This window comes from Puma concolor, chromosome F2 (assembly GCF_028749965.1).
Source record: "Puma concolor isolate L17-30 chromosome F2, mPumCon1.1.hap2, whole genome shotgun sequence".
In the NCBI taxonomy this organism is placed as follows: domain Eukaryota; kingdom Metazoa; phylum Chordata; class Mammalia; order Carnivora; family Felidae; genus Puma; species Puma concolor.
The window spans coordinates 73924376-73933186 of NC_141684.1; the positions used below are offsets into that span (position 1 = coordinate 73924376).

Here is an 8811-nt window from a genome sequence, read left to right on the forward strand (position 1 = left end):
CACAATCCCAAGCAGGCTCCAGCCTCTGTGCTGTCTGCACAGAGCCTGACATGGGGCTTGAACTCATGAACCGCGAGATCATGACCTGAGTTGAAGTCGGACGCTTAACTGACTGAGCCACCCAGGCACCCCAAATCCAGGAAAATTTAGAATAAAATGTGGGTTTCTTGTGTCCAGTCATTATTAAAATTGTGTTTTCAGTAAAACTGTGCTTCGCTGTCCCTTTACTTTTTACTTCTACAAATTTTTCATAAGGTGAATTAAAATATAAAAAATAAAAGAAGTGTCCATTGGGCTTAGATGGTAAATGGTGATAACCATGTATTACAGTACACTAAGGATTAATAAGCATTCTATATGGCTCATAAATGGCGTCAATGCACTCACTTTGATAAAGTCCTAAATAGGTCTAGGGTGATGGTTCTCAAACTTGGTTAATCATCAGATCAGAATTACCTGGGCACTAGTTAAAAAGAGCTTCCCAGGCTGACACAGACCATGGAAGGACTTAGGAACTCTTTAATAATTATCCAAGGAGATTCTCATAAACCACTGTGAAACGTGGCCATATAGAGTCTACTGTTCTGTAGGATACTGTCTTCTTACCCATAAGGTTACATTTCTGACTTGCTGGATTGGCAAAAATCCAAAGTTTGGCAACACTCTGATAGTAAGGTTGTGAGAAATACTCATACATTATTAGTGGAAGTGTAAACTAGTACAATTTCCATACAGAAGTATGCAGTATCTACCAGAATTATAAACATAGTGCAATACCACTTTAGATCTTCAGCCTACAAAAATATTCACATGTAAAGAGTGACATATGTAAAAGCTTATTCATCGAAGCACCAACTGCAACAGCAAAAGACTTCAAAGGAGAAAGTTCTATATATACGAACACTGAAAAATGTCTAAAATATCATTAACTGGGAAAACAAATTATGCTTTAGAGCACTGTACAAAATATGCTAACATATGTGTTACAAGGAGAGGGAACTTAAAGAACTAAGAAAAGAAGTATAAACTAAACCCAAAACTAGCAAAAATAAAGAAATCATAAAGGTTAGAAATAAGTGAACCAGAGAACTGAAAAAATGAGAGAGAAAAAAAAATCAATGAAACCAAAAGTTGGTTCTTTGAAGAAAATCAACAAAACTGACAAACCTTTTGCTAGATGGACTAAAAAACAGAGAAAACTCAAAATACTAAAATCAGAAAATGGGAATATTAACAATTATTCTGCAGAAATAAATTATAAGAGAGTAGTCTGAATGTCTGTACATCAAAGTATCAGATAACCTAAATAAAATGGACAAATTCCGAGAAACATAAAGCCTACCAAAATTAAATCACAAATAAATTCAAAATTTGAATATACCTATACCAGGTGAGAAGACTAAATCAGTAATCTAAAATCTCCCAACAAATAAAAGCCCTAACCGTGAAACTTCACTGGTGAGTTCTGAACATTTAAAAAAGAATACCAGTCCTTCTCAAAATTGGTGAAAAAGCTGAAGAGAAGGAAATACTTCCTAACTCATTCTCTGAGGACAGCATTAACCTGACACCAAAGCCAAACAGTCACTCCAAAAAAGAAAATTACAGACCAACATCCTTTATGAACACTGATGCAAAAATTCTCAAAATACAAGCAAATGGAATTCAACAGAACATTAAAGGATTATACACCTTTTAACAATTAGGATTTATTCCTGGACTACAAGGATGGTTCAACATACAAAAACTAATCAATGTAATAGGTCACACCAATAAAATAAAGGAGACAAAAACCACATGATCATCTCAACTGATGCAGAAAAAACATTTGATAAAATCCGGCATGCTTTCATGATAAAAACACTCACCAAATAGAAAAAAACTACATCCATTATTAAAAGCCATACATGAAAATCCCACACTGAACATCATACTCAAGTGGTGAAAGACTAACTATTTTTCCTCTAAGATCAGGAACAAGGCAAGGAAACCTGCTTTTTCCATTTCTATTCAACATAGTACTGGAAGTTCTAGTGAGAGCAATTAGGCAAAAATAAGAAATAAAAGACATCCAAATTGAAAAAGAAGTAAAATGATCTGTGCATATTATATGATGTATATGTTTAGGGTTTAAAAACCTCTAAAGACTCCACACAAAAAAAGCTGTTAGAGCTAATAAATTCAGCACAAGATACAGTCAATGCACAAAAATTAGCTACATCTCTATACATGAAAAATGAACAATCTTAAAATTGCTACTGTCTTACAATAACATCAAGAAGAATAAAATACTTAGGTACCATATGTTCATGGATTGGTAGACTTAATATGGTTAAAATGTCAATATCATCCAAAGTGATCTCAAGATTCAATGCAATCACTATCAAAATCACAATGAATATTTTTCAAGAATAGAAAAACTCATCCTAAAATTCATATGGAATTTCAAGGGACTCAAATATCCAAAACAATCTTGAAAAAGAACAAAAGTGGAAGACTCACACTTGCTGATTTCAAAACTTATTATAAGGCTACAGTAATCAAAACAGTAGGGTATCAGCATAACAGCACAGAGATCATTGGAAAAGAACAGAAAGCCTAGAAATAAACCTTCACACGTATATATGGTCAAATGATTTTTGACAAGAGTGCCAAGATCATTCAATGAATAAAAGTCTTTTCAACAAATGGTGCTAAAAATTAGGTACCCATGTGCTACAGCATAAATGTGAATCCTTACCTAACAACCCCATTTCAAAAATTAACAAAATGGATAAAGGACCTAAATTCAAGATCTACAACAACAAAAAACTCTTGGAAGAAAACAGGACTAAAGATTCATGAATTTGGATTTGGCAGTGATTTTTTGGACATCATACCAAGGCACAGGTAACAAAAGAAAATATACACTTTAGACTTCATTAACTTTTAAAATTTTGTACTTCAAAAGATGCCATCAACAGAGCAAAAAGGCAACACATAAAATGGGAGAAAATATCTGTAAATCATATGTCCAGTAAGGGATTAATACTGAGAATATTTAGAGAACTACTAAAACTCCACAAGAAAACAAAACCAACAAAACTAGTAAAGGACTTGAATAGACATTTCTCTAAATAAGATAGAAGAATGGCCATAGACACGTAAAAAGATGCTCAACATCATTAATCATTACAAAAATGCAAATCTAAACTACAAGATATCACCTCACACCCATTAGGATGGCTACTATAAAAACAAAAACAAAAAAAAACACAAAAAACAAGTACTGAAGAAAAACTGATCAGACACAAAAGAATGAAATTGGATCATTTTCTTACACCATACTCACAAAAATAAACTCAAAATGGATTAAAGACCTGAATGTGAGACCTGAAACCATAAAAATCCTAGAAGAGAGCCCAAGCAGCAATGGTTTCTCACGTGGGCTGTAGCAACATTTTTCTAGATATATCTCCTGAGGCAAAGCTGAAAGCAAAAATTAACTATTGGGACGACATCAAAATAGTTTTTTGCAAAGCATAAGAAACAATCAACACAACTAAAAGGCAACCTACTGAATGAAAAAAGATATTTGCAAATGACCGATCTGATAAAAAACTGGTATCCAAAATACATAAAGAACTTATACAACTCGAAGCCCAAAGAATAATCAGATTTAAAAAAATGGACAGAAGACATGAACAGACATTTCTCCAACCAAGACTTCCAGATGGCCAACAGACACATGAAAAGATACTCAACATCACTCTCAACAGGGGAATGCAATCAAAACTACAATAAGATATCACCTAGCACCTACCAGAATGGCTATAATCAAAAACTCAAGAAAAGGGGCACCTGCGTGGCTCAGCTGGTTAAGGTTCATGACTCTTGGTTTCAGCTCAGGTCATGCTTTTTTTTTTTTTTTTTTAACGTTTATTTATTTTTGAGACAGAGAGAGACAGAGCATGAACGGAGGACGGGCAGAGAGAGAGGGAGACACAGAATCGGAAACAGGCTCCAGGCTCCGAGCCATCAGCCCAGAGCCTGACGCGGGGCTCGAACTCACGGACCGCGAGATCGTGACCTGGCTGAAGTCGGACGCTTAACCGACTGCGCCACCCAGGCACCCCTCTTTTTTTTTTTTAATGTGTATTTATATTTGAGAGAGAAAGGGACAATGAGAGAAAGAGGGGAGAGGCAGAGACAGGGAGACACAGAATCCAAAGCAGGCTCCAGGCTCCGAGCCATCAGCACAGAGCCCGACGCGGGGCTCGAACTCACGGACCGCGAGATCATGCCCTGAGCCGAAGTCGGACGCTTAGCCGACTGAGCCACCCAGGCGTCCCAATGACTTCATGGCTTTGTGGTTTCAAGCCCCGAAGTGGGCTCTGCGCTGGCAGTGTGGGGTCTGCGTGGGATTCTCCCCTGCCACTTGCCATGACTCTCTCTCAAAATGAGTAAACTTGAAAAATAAATAAAGTGGTTCAGAGGAATCTTTTTTTTTTTTTTTTTAAAGAAAATCTTGGTATTTACTGCCTAAAACAAGTATCTAAATCTGGCAAAAAGAGGAAAAAAAAAACTTGTTGAGTCATGTTTAATTAAAGGAATGGCTTTATTAAAGAGTGCGTTCAACTGCCAACTATTCGTAAATTCATCCTCTTCTGGTCATGACTTTTATATCCTTTTAATGCTCAAAATAACTAAAAACTAATGCTGTCAAATTTAAATTTGGATTTTAATGGACTATTTCCTGAACATTTTAAAACATGTTCCACATCCTTAGTTTCATCCTGTGGCACAACCCACTTGATCCATAATATTTACACACTAATTAACGGACAAAAACGTATACAACTAAACTGGGACCAGAACACATGAAAAAAAAAATTTCTTTACCTTTTGCCCTCAATAGTAAAGCTACAGACTGGAAAATCTGAATTTAAACTAATCCCTTACATACACTGGAGATACAGCGAACAGCCTGCAGCTGTTTTCAATGTAATTTTCCTTTTTAACCAATTGTTTTCTCTCTCAAACAAGCAGAGTTTTAAAACAGAAATGTTTTACGCTTAATTAATTAATTTAGAAAGAGACAGAGCAAGGAGTGCACAAGCGGGGGAGGGGCAGAGAGAGGGGAGAAAGAATCCCAAGCAGGCTCCCCGCGGTCAGCACAGAGCCGGATGAGGGGCTCGATCCCACCAACTAAGCTCAAGACCTGAGCGGAAATCAAGAGTCCCAGGATTAACCGATTAACCCACCCAGCTGCCCCGCAAACAAGTAGACGCTGAGACTTTGGTAAACCAACGTAGTGTACTTAAAGAAAGAAAAAAAAATCACAGTAAATGCGTATGCACACAGTAACACAGCCTAGATAACCTAGAAATTCCTTTCGAAAACTGGCACACCGGAAGACCCCACGATTAACTCCACTGCAGCGCAAAGGAAAACTTTCCACCTCCATACATGCCTTCACTTTCCCATTATTACAAGGAAATCCTGAAATGAAAACTATGAGTCATTTACATCTCGGGGGGATATTTCCCTCTGAACACACCCTGCTGGAACGTTTCTCCCTTTCCTCCAACTTCTCCAGAAATACGCGCAGCGAATAACCTCTCCCCACCCCCTTCCAGAAAGTCCAGGCTTGGCCCACTCAACAAACACCTCCTTCCTCCTTCTAAATCCAGGGCGTTCCGATGAAGCCACCCAGGAAGGTGGCTAAGTGCAGTCCAAGGACAGCGGCGCACAGGCTCTTCCCACTCCGGTCCCGAGGGATCTCGGCCAAGACGAACAAAAACGATCGAGAGGGACCAGAACCCGGAGTCCGAGCTGAGGCGGCGGCTGACGGCGTCGCCGCGGGCCGGGCCTCGGGGCTTGTCCCTACGCCCGCCGCCGCCAGCCCCCCACCGACCCCGATCCCCTCGCCCCGGTCCCAGGCGGAACCACGAAACCGACAGGCTCGCGGGCAGGCAGAGCGCGCCGCCCGCGCAAACTTTCGCCCCGGGCCCCGCGGGGCGGAAGGAGGGGCGCGGCGACCACTGAGGAGAGGGCGTCGCCGCCGACTCCCGAAAACCGCTGTGCCCCAGACGCTCTCCGCTAGGTGACCCGGGGCCCCCCCGCCTCCGCCCCCGGTCTCCGCGCCCGGGACGCGGCTCGAGCTCCCCTCCCTCCCCACCGAGGCTGCTCACCTAGGCCACAAGGACTCGCTCGCCGCCGCCGCCGCCTCGGTAACTGGCACCGACTTCCGAGACCCGAAGAGAGAAGAGCGGCGCGCGCCCGAGGACCGCCCGCGAGGCGCGTCACGGTGCCGCCCCCGCCTTCCGCCCGCGCAAGCGCGCGGCTCCGGGTCAGGTGATCCAGTCCCTATGGTAACGGGGCTGCGGCGGGGGCGGGGTGTCGGGGGCGCGACGGGGGCTGCTCAGGCTCCCGCTCCAGCCAGGGTGGGGGAGTTCTTAGTGCCCACCCGCTGCCCCGGGTTACGCTTCGCACCTTCTCCACCACCCCCCCCCCGACGGGTAGTGCGGCCGGGCCGGGTGCCACCTGCCCTCCGCTGCGTTCGTCCGTGCTTAGGGTCACTTGGTTCCCATTGCCTCCAATACAGAGGGAGTCCTGAAGAGCCCATCGTCTGGAGATTTCCTCGCCAGCCTTGGACTTCTACCGCTTTACTCCTACTGGTCTCTTCCCTCTCGCTTTACCTCGCCACTCACAGGCTTAGAAACATTGCTTCCACGAACCCTTCCCAGCGCCTGCCCTCTTTGTGACGGCTGCTTTCTTCGGCTGTAATAAACTCTTCGGCCATCCGAGCGAAAGTTCGTTGGCCATTCAAGGTTGTGTGTGGTATTGCGTAAAAGTAATAACCAGTATCTGGATGCAAAAACTAAAACAACAACAACCATATTTCTTGAGGGCTATGTTCCAGGCACTGTCCTAAGAACTTGATGTATATAGTCTTTGGTCCTTACATCAGTCTATAAGGTACAACATCCCTGTTAGCATACAAAGAAACTGAGGCACTAAATCACCGAAGTTTACCGTATTACCGTAGAGTAACATCGAGTACTTGGCCACATAGCATTAACTTAGAAGCATTTTATCTCTAGCTAAGTTATTTAGTGCCACAATAATCTGTGGTAAAACTAATAAAAAATCTGAGCACAAAAGGGATGACGAGTAAATGGGATGAAACTTGCCCTCGGAGAGTTTATGGTCTAGTGAATGAAACAGACGTTTAAAAATAATGAGACAATAGATTGGTAAGGAAAAAAATATACCTGCTTTTTAATCATAAACGTGACATGATTATGTAGAAAGTTTTTTAAAAATGAACCAAGAAAACCCCCTAAAATTTAAACAGTTATAACAAAATTGCAGGATAAAAGGTTAATATATACAAAAGCCTATTGTTGTTATATTTTCCAGCAAGGAACAACTGAAATTTGAAATTAGACACAGTATCACTTATATTAGCACCAAAAAATGAAATACTTAGGTATAATCTAACATAATGTGTACAAAATCTATATGAGGAGAACTATGAAATTCTGATGAAAGAAATCAAAGAAGATCCAAATAGATGGAAAAATATTCCATGTTTATGAATGGGAAGATTGAATATTGTCAAGATTTCAGTGTTTCCTAACTCGATAAATTTAATATGATCTCAAAATCCCAGCAAGTTATTTTATGGACGTCAACAAGCTAATCCTAAAGTTTTTATGGAAAGGCAAAAGTCCCAGGAGGACCAATAATATCAAAGAGGAACAAAGTCACAGGCCTGACAGTGCCTGATATCAAAACGTACTGTAAAGCTACAGTAATCAAGACAGTGTGGCATTATCAAAAGACTAGAAAAATAGAACAGTGGAACAGAATACAGAGCCCGGAAATAGACTCACACAAATACATTCAATGGATCTTTGCCAAAGGTGCTAACTGGATAGTCTTTTCAGCAACGGGGCTGGAAGGGGCGCCTGGGTGCCTCAGTCGGTTAAGCAACCTACTTCTGCTCACGTCATGATCTTGCAGTTAGTGGGTTCAAGCCCTGTGTAGGGCTCTGGGACAACAGCTCGGAGCCTGGAGCCTGCTTCAAATTCTATGTCTCCCTCTCTTTCTGCCCCTCCCACACCTGTGCTCTGTTTCTGTCTTCTCTCTCTCAAAAGTAAATAAACATTTAAAAAAAATTGTTTTTAATGGTGCTGAAACAACTGAATTTCCACCTGCCCCCCCCAAAAGAAAGTCTAGACATAGACCTTACACTTTTGCAGAACTTAATTTGAAATGGATCATAGACCTAAATTTAAAACATGCAACTTTAAACTTCTGAAAAATAACAGGAGAAAAACTAGGTGACCTTAGGTTTGGTCATAAGTTTTTAGACACAACACCAAAACACAGTCCATGAAATAGAAAATTGACAAGTTAGACTTCATTAAAATTTAAAACTTCTGTGAAAGACACTGTTTACAAAATGAAAAGACAAGCTACAAACTACAAGAAAATATTTGCAAAATACATATCTGATGAAGGGATTGTATCAAAAACAGTCAAAGAACACCGAAACCTCAACAATAGGAAAACAACCCAATTTAAAACTGGGCAAAAGATCTGGGGTGCCTGGGTGGCTCAGATGGTTGGGCAACCGGCTTTGGCTCAGGTCATGATCTCACGGGTTCGTGGGTTCAAGCCCTGAGTTGGGCTCCGTGCTAACAGCTCGGAGCCTGGAGCCTGCTTCGGATTCTGTGTCTGCCCCTCCCCTGCTCACGCTCTGTGTCTCTCTATCTCTCAATAATAAATAAACGTTAAAAAAGAATTTTTTTTTTTAAACTG

At 41.3% G+C, this 8811-nt stretch overlaps 1 protein-coding gene across 2 annotated transcripts in view; it reads right to left on the reverse strand.

Annotated features, from left to right (window-relative positions):
* The window catches only part of SDCBP (syndecan binding protein), a 35393-nt gene extending 29078 nt beyond the window's left edge, over positions 1-6315 (reverse strand). For both annotated transcript variants that reach the window (XM_086695026.1, XM_086695025.1), the window contains exon 1: positions 6174-6315. The gene's annotated coding sequence lies outside the window, so the exon portion shown is untranslated. The remainder of the gene's footprint in view (positions 1-6173) is intronic.
* Between the last annotated feature and the right edge of the window lie 2496 nt (positions 6316-8811).